The 12,982-nt window shown below is 40.4% G+C and overlaps 1 pseudogene; it reads right to left on the bottom strand.

Annotated features, from left to right (window-relative positions):
* Positions 1–1,117: 1,117 nt before the first annotated feature.
* On the bottom strand, positions 1,118–12,363 carry LOC103545877 (H-2 class II histocompatibility antigen, E-S beta chain-like; annotated as a pseudogene).
* Between the last annotated feature and the right edge of the window lie 619 nt (positions 12,364–12,982).

Raw genomic sequence — 12,982 nt, 5'->3', positions numbered from 1 at the left:
GGCAATTTACCAGCTTTATTTCTTTGAACAAGCCCTCTGCTTCTTTCTTGCTCACTGCCCCCTCTGGAATGCCTATAATCCTTATGTTGCATTTCCTAATTAGGTCAGCTCTTTCTCAAAGAATTTCTTCATTTTTTTTAAACATCTTAGTTTTCTCTTTTCCTCCGTGTGAAGGATTTCTACATTTCTAGCCTTTAAATCACTAATTCTGACCTCCATAATGTCAGCTCTATTTTTTAAGGATTCTAGATTTTCTTTTTGTCTCATTAGTTGTGTTCTTCCTCTCCAGAATTTCTTTTCCTTTTTTTTTTTTTTTTTAGAGTTTTAACCTCCCTGGTGAAGTGTTCCTTCTGCTCATTAATTTTTTCCCTTATCTCATTGAACTGTCTTTCTGAGTTTTCTTGTAGCATGTTGAATTTCTTTATCATAACCATTTTGCATTCTCTTTCATTTACATTGTAAATTTCTTTGACTTCAGGATCAGTTTCTGAAGACTTGGCATTTTCCTTCTGCTCTGAAGTGTTACTGTAGTTCTTCATGGTTTTTAATGAATTGATCCCTGTCTGGTACATTTGTGGTAATATCAGGTATCAGTTTCCACTTGCTACTGCTGGGGGGGCCAGAAGTTGTTTCATGATTCTGCCCCATCTGCTGGAAATTGTTTGGACAGGGCTGCTGTGCATTTGCATGGGCTAGCTGCAGCTGTTCTATAGGTTGTGCTCACGTGGCCAGGGTCCCTGCACTGAGCTAGTGGGTAGCACACCATAGGCAAGGCCTCTGTGCTCCATGGACAGGTCACTCCTACATAGGCGGGGCCACTGCTCTTGGCAGGGGACTGGCTGATCTCTTGTGCTAGGTGGGATGGGTGCTTACACAGGGGCCAAGCCATGCTGTGGGCTGCTGTTCTTCACAGGCCAGGTGCTTTTAGAGCAGGCAGGACACCTTCTCACCTGCACTGCACTTGATGGGTGTGTGCTTTGCTGGGGCTGACCTACTGCCTCTCAGTGTAGAGTGTTCCCACTGATGGGGCCACTGCACCTTGATGGGTGCTCTTGCAGGCCAGGCTACAACTCTGAAAGTGCTCATTTGGGCCAGGCTGCCCCTGCCTCTTCTTATATTCATGCTGGCTAGTGTGTGAGGATCCATTGACCTGGCTCTCTGCCACTGGGATGGGGGAGGGATGCACTCACCTAGTTCCACTGCCTCCCAGGGATGCAGTCCAAACACCTTCAGATGTGTGGCTTCATGGATCTCTCCCACTTCCTGTTGGGTTGTGCAGGAAATCCTCTGCTGGTGAATGAGTGTCCATTTCGTTGTAACTTAGAGGGGAGAGGCAAGGGGAACAATTCACTCAACCATGATGCCAACATCACTCTCTGCTCTGAAATTTGTTATTTCCTTCCTTCTACTAACTTTGGGCTTTGTTTGTTCTTTTTATAGATCCTTGAGGTGTAAAGTTAGGCTGCTTATTTGAGATCTTTCTTGTTTCTTAATGTAGTTGTTTATCACTAAGAAGTTCCCTCTTAGAACTGCTTTTGTTGCATCCCCTAAGTTGTGGTCTAACGTATGATATGTTCTGGAGACTGTTTTATGTGCGCTTGAGACTCATGTGTATTATGTTGCTGAGGATAGAATATTCTGTAAATGTCTGGTCTAATGTGTAGTTTAAGGCCAGTGGTTTCTTATTGATTATCTGTCTGCATGATCTATTCATTCTTGAAAGCAGGGTATTAAAGTCTCCTGCTGTTATTCTATTGCTATTTTCCCCTTTAGGTCTGTTAATATTTGCTTTATATATTTAGGTGCTCCTATGTTGGGTGAATAAATATTTGTAAATGTTACATTCTCTTGGCAGATTTCCCCTTTATCATTATTAAATGAATTTGTCTCTTATGACACTCTTTGTCTTAAAGTCTATTTTGTCTGATATCAGTATAACTACCTCAGCTGACTTTCAGTTTCCACTTGCATGGACTATCTTTTTCCATCCCTTCACTTTTAGTCTCTGTGTGTCCTTACTTCTAATGTGAGTCTCCTATAGGAAGCATATAGATGAGTCTTATTTTTAATGCGTTCAGCCACTCTATGTGATTTGATTGGAGAATTTAGGCCATTTAGCTTTAAAGTAATTATTGATAGCTATGTACCTATTGCTCTTATGAAATTTTTTCTGGCTGTTTTATAATTCCTTTCTTTCTTTCTTCTTCTATTGCTCTCTTGCTGTGTTATTTGATGATTTTCTTTAGTGTATGCTTAGATTCTTTGCTCTTTGCCTTTTGTGTACCTACTATAGGCTTTTGCTTTGTGGTTACTATGAGGCTTACATAAAAACTTATATAACAGCACATTTTAAGTTGATAGCAACTTAAATTTGAATGCATTCTAAAGCTCTTTATTTTACTCTCTTCCTCCAAATTTTACTTTTTTGATGTCTCAATTTACACATTTTTAAATGTTTTGTATCTAAAAAATTATTGTAGTTTTATTTACCTTTACTACTTTTGTCTTTTAACCTTCATACTAGTTTTATGAGTGATTATTCCACTACTTTTACTACATATTTGCTTTTATCAGTAAGACTTATACTTTCATATGTTTTCCTGTTCCTAATTAGTGCCCTTGGTTTCAGCCTAAAGAAGTCCTTTTACATTTCTTACAAGGCCAGTTTAGTGGTGGTGAGCTCCTTTAGCTTTTGCTTGTCAGGAAAACTCTTTATCTCTCCTTTACTTCTGAATGACAACATTGCTGATCAGATTATTCTTGGATGGCAGCCAGTGTTTGAAATCTTTTCATTTTGAAACAATTATATATTCATAGATCTTTGCAAAGATCATACAGAGAAATCCTGTGTACCTCTTCACCTAGTTTCCCCAAGTGGTTATATCTTAAGGAACTATAATACAATATCCTAACCAGTGAACTGATATTGGTACAATGTGAGTGTATAGTTCTATGCCTAAATTTTATCACATTTGTAGATTTGTGTAACCATCACTGCAATCAAGCACAGAACCATTCCACTCCAGAGATCTCTGTCATGCTACCCTGTATAGTCATAACCATTTCCCTTTAGACATCATCACCCTAACACCTGACAATCAGTAATCTGTTCTCCACCTCTGTAATTTAGTCATTTCAAGAATGTTAAATAAATGGAATCATACTGTATGGAATAATGGAATCATACTTTTTGAAATTGGAATTTTTCACTCAGCATAATGCCCTTGAGATCCATCCAGATCATTGGGTGTATCAGCAGTTTGTTCTTTTCCTTTATTGCTGAGTAGTAGTCTATGGTGTGGATGTACTAAAGTTTATTCAACTATTCACCTATTGAAGGGCATTTTGGTTGTTTCTAGCTCTAGACTATTACAAATAAAGCTGCCATAAACATTTGTAAGGTTATTGTGTCAACATGAGTTTTTCATTTCTCTGGTAGTAATGCCCAGAAATGTGATTACTGGATCATGTTGTAAGTACATGCTTAGTTTTTTAAGAAACTGCCAAACTTTATTCCAGAGAGGCAGTAGCATTTTACAGTCTATGAGAAATCTAGTTTCTCTGCATTCTTAGCATTTTGTATTGTCAGTATTTTATATTTTAGCTGTTTTAATAAGTATGCAGTGATATATCACCATATTCTTAATTTGCATTTCCTTAGTGGATAGTGACGCTGAACATCACTCAGTGTGCTTATTTGCCATCTGGATATCCTTTTTGATAAAATGTCCCTTACATCTTCGGTCCATTTTGTAGTAAATTTTTTTCTTTTTTTATTGTGGAGTTTTGAGGGTCTTTTATGTGTTATAGATACATGGCTTTTGTGATATTTGAGGTGTGTAAATATTTTCTCTCTGTAGCTTATGTTTTCATTCTAACAGAATATTTTGCAGAACAAAAGTTTTAAATTTTGATAAAGCCAAATTTGTTGCTGTTTTTCTTTCATGGATTGTGCTTTTGCTATCATATCTAAGAACTCTTCACCAGGCCCTTGGTCCCAAAGATTTCCACCTATATGTTCTTCTAAAACTTTTATATTTTACGTTAAACTTATGATCTATTTTGAGTAAATTTTTGTATAAAATGTGAGAATTGGTGTAGTGTGTTTTTTATTTTTCTCATTTTCCTTTTTTTGCCTATGGATATCCACTTACTCCATCACCATTGTTTGAGAAAGCTATCCATCCTCCATTCAATTGCTTTGTCAAAAGTGAGTCAATGTGGGTCTATTTCTGGATTTTCTATACTGTTTCCCTAATCTATGTGTCCATCCATCCACAATATCCATCAGTCTTGAGTACTGTAACTATATAAATGACTTAAATTTGGTTAGAGTAATTTCTCAACTTTATTTTTCTTTATAAAATTTATCTATCCTAAGTATTTTTCTTTCTAATAAAATTTTAGAATAACTTTGTCTGCAACTATTAAAAATCTTGCTGGGATTTGTATTGGAATTGCATTAAACTGTGATATCAATTTGAGGGAGAACTGACATCTTTACTCTGTTGAGTTTTTCAGCTGATGAATATGGTAAGTCTCTCCATTTATTTATTTTTTATCAAGGTAACATTGATTTGCAACATATAAATTTCAGGTGTACATCATTATATTTCGATTTCTGTGGAGACTACATCATGTTCACTACCTAAAGTCTAATTACCATCTGGCACTGTACACATGTGCCCTATTACCCCTTTTGCCCTTCTCCCTTCCCCCTTCCCCTCTGGTATACATCAATCTAATCTCTGTATCTATGTGTTTGTTTGTTGTTGTTGTTGTTGTTGTTTCCACTTATGGATAAAATCATGGGTATTCGAATTTCTCTGACTTCTTTTGCTTAGAATAATACCCTCAAGGTCCAACCATGTTGTCACAAATGGCAAGATTTCACCTTTTTTATGACTGACTAGTATTCCATTGTGTATATATACCACATCTTCTTTATTCATTCATTCATTGATGGGTTCTTAGGTTGTTTTCAAGTCTGGGCTACTGTGCATAAAGCCACAATGAATGTAGGGGTGCAAATATCTTTTCACATTTGTGTTTTCCTGTTCTTTGGATAAATAACCACAATGGAATAGCTGGACCATATGGTAGTTCTATTCTTAACTTTTTGAGGGATTTATATACTGTTTTCCATAGCTCCATTTATTTAGATTTTTGATTTCTTTCATCAGCATGTCAGCTTACAAGTCCTGTATATGTTCTGTTAGAGTTTTACTTAAGTGTTTCTTTTTTTTGAGTGATTGTAAATGGTACTTATTTTTAATTTTTGTTTTATGTCTTTGTTGCCATATATAGAAATACAAACTGATATTTTTGATTGATCATGAATTCTGCAATCCTGATGAACTTCGCTAGTAGTTCTAGGAGGTTTTTTTTTGGAGGGGGGAGGCATTCCTTGGGATTTCTTATGTAGACCATCATATCAACTGAGGATAGGAAGAGTTTAATTTCTTCTTTTATGATCTGCATGTGCTCTGACCACCTTCTCTTCACCCTGTTGATGTAGGAGGGGTCCTCCACCCTAAAGAGTATGAGATTCCTGAACACACAGCACTCAAAATGGACAGATGAGAGTGACAGCAGTTCATTACATAGACTCACAGCCTGTGGAGGAGGACACGGCATTCCATGTAGGGCCCCATGGGGGCTTCCCTCAGGGACAGATTGAACCAGGAGGGGTTATGAGAGGCAGGATTTGTAGTAATGAGTGCATGAGGTCCCCTTGGTTCCAACAGGAGAATGTTATTGATTTTTTTGAATCATTCCATGCCCTGGCAGAGAACTGAAGCCCTTAGGCTGAAGATCAGGTGGAGTGCAGCTGTTCGGGCTAATAGGAGAAGTAGCCAGGTGGGGAGGCTTTCCTGCTGGGTTAGAGGAACATATCTGGTGAAAGCAAAAGAACTCATAGTTAAGTCTTTGGGGGCCCTTTGAGCTTTCAAGATGTTATGGCAGCATTTGAAATTTCAGCTCTCACCATATAGCATGCCATTTATTTCCTTTTCTGGTTTTATTGTGCTGGCTAGAACTTCTGTTACTGCGTTAACTGAAAGAAGGAGAAAGGCAAATGACCATCTTGATAGAATCATAAACTATCATTTGACAGAATTCAACACCTGTTCTTAATTTTTAAAAAGTCTAGTATTAAAAAAGACCAGTATTAAAAAGGGATTTTCTCAATCTAAGAAAGGATAGCTACCCTACTGCCCATATCAGATTCAATGGTGAAATATTTAAAAATTTCCCCTTGATTTCTGGAGTACTGGAGGTGTTAGAGAATGACAAATGGCAAGAAAAATAAATAAAAGGTGTAGAGGTAGCAAAGCAGGTTAAATTGTCATTATTTACTTTTGACATGATCATGTACATTTTATTACATACAATATTTAAATATTTTCCAAGTTAAAACTATTAAATAAGATATATTCAGAAAAGTCCAGCTTTCAACTCTGTTCCCTGTTACTCATTCCCTCTTTTGCCCTTTAGACAGCCATTTAAAAATTTTTTCCATCGTTTCTATGTACAAATATAAGTACAATAGAATATAATGGGTAAACTATATATTCTTATTCTCTTCCTCTATTTTATTAAACAAAACGTTGTATAACACACACTCTCCTGTACCTTGCACTGAATATATTTTAGAGATTATTCCACAGCAGGGTACAGAGAGTTTCTCATTTCTTTCTTCCAGCTGCAGAGTATTTCATTGTTTGGATGCACGTCAGTGCATTCATACATTCTCCTTTGTTTCCCAGCATTGTCTCTGATTTCTGCTAAGGTAAGATCCTTACAAGATTCTCCTGTGACAGACAGTTTGTCACACAATCCAGAGAGTCTCAGAAATGCATCTTTTCCACTAGAGTTGTAACTTTGCCCTGATGGCCTTCTGAGTCCACTTATGGGGAAGAGTACATCCCAAGACCGCTGATTTTCATTTAAGAGATAGAAAATAATTCAAGTGTTGAAGCCTATCCTTAACTGATGTAAGGGCAGTTCAAGAAGACCCAGGATTAGATAATTACTTTAAAAAAAAATCATGGAAAAAGAGACAAAAGAACATGATTATAAAAATCTAGAAGGCATTAAATCCTTACAAGTTATCTGCTAGTCTTATACTCATTTTACCCTCTCTGTATCCCTTGGCGTGAAGGACCTTGTGTGTTTGTTTTGTTGTTGTAGGACCTTGTGTTGTTTGTAGGAGACCACCATGATATGTGGTCATTAGCGCTTTATCCCAGCTCAGGTAAATACGCCTAATTATAGGGTTCAGAATACACAAGAAAAACTGAGGAAGGAATCAAGAAACCTTCCTGATCAACAAGTGACCAAAATTCAGGAATATAAATGAAAGCCATTATTGTATTGTGTTGGAATTTTTCCTTTCTCTTGTCTTTCTACTTCTTGTCCCTGAAGCTATGTGAAGCAGAGGATTTTCACACCATGTTTATCTAAGAAAAACTTCATAAAGAAATATGAGCAAAAGGTGAGTTCAGATGCCTAAGGGGCCATAAGGTTTAACTACAAAACAGACTGGGAAAGAAGGAAGATAAGGTACTTCAGGCAATCCTGGGGACTTCCAGGCCTAGCTGAAGAAGCCATCAATGTGAACATTTTCTGCAGGGTCACTGAACCAGGAGAAAACCAGATCCTGAGAAAGCACTCTCATGTTGGAATAAAAGCCAAGCAGGAAACCTTTTCATGTTGTGAAGAAGCTGGGACAGAAGGTTCTTTCTTGAGGGTCATCATCTTAACTTCAGCTCAGGAGTCCTGCAGGAGACAGAAGAAAGTCTTGTTTCCAGATCTAACTCTACAAGCAGCTTCCTCTCCCCTTTTCTCAGGGCCTCATGATAAAGCTCTGCAGTAAAAAGGAGAAAAAAATCTAACATCACCCTTAGCTGCTTTAGAGAGCAGGCCTTCTTTAAGTGGAGAAAAGAAGCTTTACTTCAAATTGCCTGATCAGAATTCAAAGTCTTCTTCCTGTCTTGTCATCTCTCTCACCTGTTCTAGGAGAACCAAACCTATCTCTAAAAGAGAATAAGACCATTACCTGTTGGCTGAAGTCCAGTGTTTCCTGGGAAAAAGAGGGGAAGATATATAATTAAAGGATATGGAGGCAGATCTTCCCCCAAACAGAATGTCCCCAGCCCCAGACCCCTCACCTGAGATTTCCTTACCACCACAACTCACAACGCACAACACCAGAGCAGAGAGGAGAGCAGAAACGGAGAGTGTGTGACCCGTGGAGTTTCTGCCACACAAATCCAGTGTAATTTCATCAGCCTTAATGGCCCTTCCTGTTTTTGCCCCAAGATCTGGACCCACAATCTCCATACATGTTAACCCGTCTCTTGTGTCTACAGGCCATAACCTCTTCAACATAGTAACCATGGACTATTGACTTCTGGATTTCCAGGAAATTTGAGGTCAATTGAAGAAAGAAAGGTTTTGTACAAGGCCACTGTTATACAGAGAACAAACCTAAGCAAAGCCATGTTTCTTCCCCCAAAAAGTCTGTGTGGGTCTCAGTTTTTGACAGGGTCCTCACATTTCTGGTTCCTGCAGTGGATGAACAGCCCCACCCCAAGGATGAGCAGACCCAGAACAAAGCCCCTGATTCCACTCAGCATCTTACTCTTTGCAGACTGAGAATGCCCCTGAGAAAAGAAGCCAGTTTTAGTGATTTTTACCCCAAATCCAACTTCTTTAATTGAGACTCTGGGATTGAGAGCTTTGAGAATGGGGGAAGAAGGCTGCCCTGGAAGAACTACAATAATTTGGCATTTCTGGAAAAGAGATTTAAAAATCACACCAATTAGCTACAAGTTTCAGGCATTGAACTCATTTAAAGATCAGAGTCCTGACATAAGGCCACTAGTTCAACGTCTGATGGAAGATGAGGCTGGGACTCCATGAGGTTGTGTAGCTTGTATAGGGAGACAGAGGTAACAAAAGGCAGAGCTGAGATTGGACTACCTTGTGATAGGAAGGTCCCTACATTGTAGAGGATGTGTCTCTGCTCAGATCACAATGAACAACTCAGACCAACCGTGCTAGGGTACAAGCCCAGCCCAAGGAAAGGAATGGTACCCAGGGCCAGGGGGTACCATGACCTGTGATATCACGGGATGGCTCAAAACAAGGACGACCTCTCTTCTGCCTGCCAGGCATAATTGCCTCACCAGGGGCTATAGGTATTTACAGAAACTATCACAGGATTATCCCCAGTGACCTGTGTTGAAGGAGAAGAGAACATGGAGCAAATGAAAATATGGTGTCAGGAGAGGAGAAATCTGACACTCAGAGACAAGCAAAGTGCCCTTATGGTGGGCGAGGAATTTATGAGGTCAGGGAGCTTCTCACTCCATTCCACTGTGACAGGGCTCGTCAGACTTGGGTGCTCCACTTGGCAGGTGTAGACCTCTCCACTCTGAGGAACTGTCTCAAGCATCACCAGGGTCTGGAAGGTCCAGTCTCCATTACGGATCAGGCCTGTGGAGATGACTCCAGCCTCCTCTTCCTGGCCATTCTGGAACCATCTGACTTCGATGTGGCCTGGATAGAAACCATTCACAGAGCAGACGAGGAGGTTGTGGTGCTGCAGGGGCTGGGTCTTTGCAGGATACACAGTGACTGTAGGTGCAACTAGGAGGGAAAATGTGGAGGGAATAAGTGAGGAAAACAGAGTAAGTCTCCTTGGTGGCCGCCTTTCTGCCACCAGTCTCCAGTCCCAGGATCTAGTCTCGGGCAGGCCTCCCTCAAAGATGGCCATGTGGCCCAACAGGAGTTAGAGTCTTAAGTGTGGAATTAATCCTTACAGCATGGGCCCGTTGGCTTTGAGAGATTTTGAGGAAATCTGTGGGACTTTTTCATATCTGGAAACAGTTATTCATTGTTCAATTGAAGTATTTACAAATCTCTGCAAGACGTAGAGTATATTAATTCAAAGTGTGGTCTCTGGAGCCGAGCTGCCTGGGTTCAAATCCAGGCTATTCTTCTTATGGGTGGATCCTGGGAGAGTTTTTAAATTCCTCTATGCCTTAGTTCTCTCACCTATAAAGAGGAGTAATAATGCTAACTTATCTCTTATGGTTATATGAGGATTAATGGACCTAAAATATGTAGAACAATTGCTGGAACTTCACATTCAATAAATGTTAGCTTTTTATTGTCTTTGTTTCCAAGGAAAGAAAATATAATTCAAAGTAGTAGGATAAGTTGAGGAACAGCAGTGGGACAGATGGAGATAAGGTATGAAATCATGAGAAAGCACCTAAATGCACTCATAACTTAGATCACCACAGAAATGGTCCTACCCTGGGACCAAGCAGGAACACACAAAAGTGACTCTCTAAATCTGAGTTAAATCTCAAGAAAAGCATCAGCCCTGAAGAGGAGGAAGAAGAGCAAGGAAAGTCCTTTATTTAAAAATCTTTTATATTTACACTCAGCTGACCAATCTCTCTTCTTTGCAAAAAAAAAAAAACCATATCTATTATTGGAATTGTTATAATTATCTCTTCTTCTAAACTGACATTTGAGGTCAGGGCAGAGTCTGGACCCACTGATACATGTGCTTAACATCTGACACGATCAGACCCTCAACAAATACAATTATTTTAAAGAAAGGAGAAACTTGGGGGACACCATTTTTACAATACCACACAATATTAAATTTAAGATAGATGGCACATCATTAGTAATGATTTTGCAGTATATTTCATTAAGTAAAAATGTTTCAATTCTTAACATGAAAAATAATAAGCAGAATGAAATATAAACCAGAAACTGGAGAAAATGCTGAATCAAATATCAGCAAGGTGTTAATAATCCTACTGCATAGAGCTCCCATAAAATCACTGAGAAGAACACTAGGACCCCAATGATGATAAATAATAGATAATGCTTTGAGCAGTAATTACAACTAGCAAATAAATATGTGAAGAAATAGAAGAACCTTAGAAATAAAAGAAATAAAAATTAAAAATAAAAAGATATAAATTTCCAATTAAGTGGCAATATTGAAAAAAACCTAACAAAAGGGAATGTGAGGTAAATTGTGTCATCTATACAATGAAATAATACATAACTACTTAAATATTATTTGCATTATGAAAATCGTCACATCAGTATGTTAATATTAAGTAACAAAATAATAATTCAAAAAACTAGTTTCACAATCATTTCAACTGTGTAGAAATGTATACACTAAGAAAACAAAAAAGTAGCAGGAAATTGAGACCTAAAAGAAGCCTCAGAAAGGTCAGAGGTGCCTGGGTGGTTCCTCCACACTTTCTCCCTCCATATTAGTGTTCCCCACAAATTTCATTCTCAATGAAATGCGTATGTGCAGCAAGACAGGCACCGTTATTTCAGGATTAGGACTGGTGGATGGTAAGATCAGTCTGCAGCTGGCCTCCTCACATTCTCTCAAAACTTTTACAGTCCTCATCTCTCCTCCCTTAAAACTTTACCCCAAACACACACTCCACCTTAAATGTCCCTCCCCACATGTCTTACCACCCACCCCAGCCAATGTTTCCTCCCTCTCCAGCCCCCTGCACTGCCAATGCCCCCCTAGCACCACTTCCCCACGGTGGCCACCAAGGCCTCCTGAAGCCTCACCTCCTGCACCCCACACCCCACACATACCCCAGCTCCCTGTCCTCTCAGACCCCAGGCCCACTCCCCCCACCACACACACATATTCTCTTTCTCCCACCTCAGCTCACAATACACCCCTCACAAATACACACACTGTCCCCCCACAATCACACACTGACAAAACCACAGTCTCTCCACAACCCCCTCTCACAGGGACCCTTGTGACTTTTACCTGCTCACAATACTACATGCTCACCCCCGCACTGCGTCTGTCTGTCTCTGTCTCTTTCTCTCGCTCTCTCTCATACACACACACACACACACACACTGTCCCCGGGCCACCCACCCTCCCCGCTCACCTCGCTGCTGCGTTAGTGAAGCTCTCATCAACCCCATAGTTGTGTCTGCAGAAGGTGTCCACGTACGCCCGCATCTGCTCCAGGTCATCCTTCTGCTGGTTCCAGACCTCTGTGTCCAGCACCCCCATCTCGGTCACCGCCCGGTACTCCTCCACATCGCTGTCAAAGCACAGGAACTCCTGGTTATAGATTCTCTATAAACATACCGCACCCAGTCTGTCCAGTTGGGGAAATGACACTCCTGTTTAACCATCTTCAGGAAACTTGCTGTAGGGACAGGACTCATCGGGTCACCTGGGCGGGCTCCTGAGAAGAGATTGATGACGACGCCCACTAACTGGGGGCACCTGGACGCAGGTGGGGGCACTAGGACTCCCCCGACTGGCTCCATGGGCACCCAACTACCAGCACCCCATGGGGTCATCTTTCATCTGGGGGCCGCGGAGGTTGAGTGGGGTGGGGGGGATGTTGGGCAGAGGAGACTCCTCTGATCGGGAGACGTTCAGGATCCACTTGGCTTAGGTGCTTGGCTGGAGACCTCCAAGCAGGACCTGGAACTGGAGGAGGATTTCTTCCCATCACTACCTCCGCTTAGAAGCCTCCACCTGAAAGACACTCACTGTTCCCTCCTCTTATTCTGTAACCTTGGACTACTGGGACTGGTTCAACTGACCCCATCTTATCAACAGAGTACTTAGGAGTTGTCTTTCAGGAACTGAGAGTCTCCCCTTGTCCAGTTCAGGCCAATTAAGATAACCACCACATCAACTGGGCCTGCACAAGTGCTGGACAAGTGACCCAGTCAAGGGGCTGGAAACTCCACCCTCAAATCCTACCAATGCCACCATTTTGTGAACATGCATTCTATGAAGAGGCAAGAAGTTTGACTGCGCTTGTACAGATCATCAATTACCTTTCTTCTCCTCGCCTCCAATCATCTATCTTCACATTTCAGACCACCTTGCCTCCCTACCGCATAAATATCCCTGAGTCATTATTTTTGAGGAGGT

Source organism: Equus przewalskii, chromosome 19 (genome assembly GCF_037783145.1).
Source record: "Equus przewalskii isolate Varuska chromosome 19, EquPr2, whole genome shotgun sequence".
Taxonomy (NCBI): Eukaryota; Metazoa; Chordata; class Mammalia; order Perissodactyla; family Equidae; genus Equus; species Equus przewalskii.
Note: the sequence above shows the minus strand (reverse complement) of the source record. Positions and strands in the feature narration are given on the sequence as shown.